The following is a 1,873-nucleotide window of genomic DNA, read 5'->3' on the forward strand; positions in this document are numbered from 1 at the left end:
GTAGCCGTGATTCTTTTAATTAACAACCGATCACTGAAAAAGAAGCTTCTTCAATTGAGTCACAGAACTCTCCTAGTCCTTGGTGTTCCCTAATCCTAAGGTGATTCCTAAGTACTTGGTGTCCTCCCTAACCTCAGAATGTGGCATTAAGCTGAATAGGTTTGTATTATATATCTGTTTTTGATATGTTTTATGCTGCTGCTAATAGTTCTGTTTTTGCTGTCCTCTCAATACTGTTCACAGGTTTGAGCTCAGTTTCATGAAAGAGACATTACTAAGATGGACTCCAATCCAAAAACCATCGATGTTTTAATGACAAATTCTCTGCTATTTTACTTTGCCTGGGGAGATGTGAACAAACCTTACTTCATCAGATAGGGCACCAGTGAATGTTCAAAGAAATAAATCAACTCAAGTGCAACATCGTGAAACAATAGTTTGATTGAGTCAACTATAAGAGCAAGGGAGATGGTTACTTACAGGAATATGGATGAACCAAAACAGCTACATCACCAAGCAGTCACACCATAGAATGGGTAACAAACTCATGAAATCTGTATTATGATGTACTATATTTGTTTTTCTTTCAGTCTTCTGTGTAGCAAGGCATATTTTTCAAGATCATGTGAAATTAGAGGACAGAAAGTATGAATAGAAACCCAAATGATGATCTCATGTTTTTCTGCTGTCTTCTACTAGAAAATGTTAAAAGCCCAATAATCATTACCCTAAAGCTATAAATGATTGTACTAATCTGTTTAACTGTTGCTGTAACTATACTGCCAAGCATTCTGTGGGCCACCACAGTAACTTCTACCCCATAATGAATGATACACACCAATGAAATTGCTTGACCTAAACACACCGTGGAGATCTATTTCATCCATAGATGGAACTAGTAAAGAAAGGAGCCAGGGGCTTCTCCCAAGCTCATGTGACCCTTGAGGGTCAGATCCTCAAATGACCTTAAGACTAAAAGTAAATTGGTTTATGTGGGCCAACTGTATGGTCTTAAACACTCGAATGTAAAATAAAAGACTAAAATGATCAGTATATTTCTTTAAGAGTTCAAGAGATTGCACTTCCCAGATAAAATGTTATTTAGGCAATTAGTTCTCATTAATGATTTTGTTCCTAATAAGAAGGTGCTGCTCAGATGTAAGACTTCAAATCTTGGTCTGCAATACTGTAGTGTCTACCTATAGTTAAGGGAGACAACTCAGTATTTTTCTAAAATTATGGCTTAATTTCTTTCCTCCCCCTATCTAGAAGCCTTTGAGAGGAAAGTGACACTAATTCTAGCCAATCTAACAGCTATCAAAGAGCCTGAAAACAAATCCTGTCTTCATCACTCTCGAGTCTTGCCTTGGCAGGCAAAAGAAAAATGAGGAGGAACCCAATAGAGGGATGCTTTTGGAATCAAGAAATTCCAATGGACTCTGATATGCACATTTGAAACTTGCCCTGATCTGACTTTTGTGTGATTCTAGAACATGTAATGCTAACCATTCCTGCCTTTATTTCTTCATCACATCTCCTAGGCGCCAGTCATGGACTGTCTTTTCCCCCTACAGTTAAGACATGCAATTAGATCGACCCACTAAAGGGGTACTCCAAATGCCTCACAATGTGTCCCTGTTCAGCATGTAAGAAGCCAGAGCAGTCTGCTTCACGATTCCCTATCAGCAATTTGGTTAACTCTTCAGAGGATGGTATTATAAGAATCAGAGGTAGGAATTGGCTAAGGAGTTAGGGTGAAAAGATTCCAAAGAAAAGTAGCCAGTTTCTTGGATAAAAGTCAAAATGTCCTTGGTACTCTTAGCAACATACTGTTTCAAAGGCCACAAATTTGAAAGGTTTTGGAAGATCTATG

This window comes from Nannospalax galili, unplaced genomic scaffold (assembly GCF_000622305.1).
Source record: "Nannospalax galili isolate Female #2095 unplaced genomic scaffold, S.galili_v1.0 scaffold1668, whole genome shotgun sequence".
In the NCBI taxonomy this organism is placed as follows: domain Eukaryota; kingdom Metazoa; phylum Chordata; class Mammalia; order Rodentia; family Spalacidae; genus Nannospalax; species Nannospalax galili.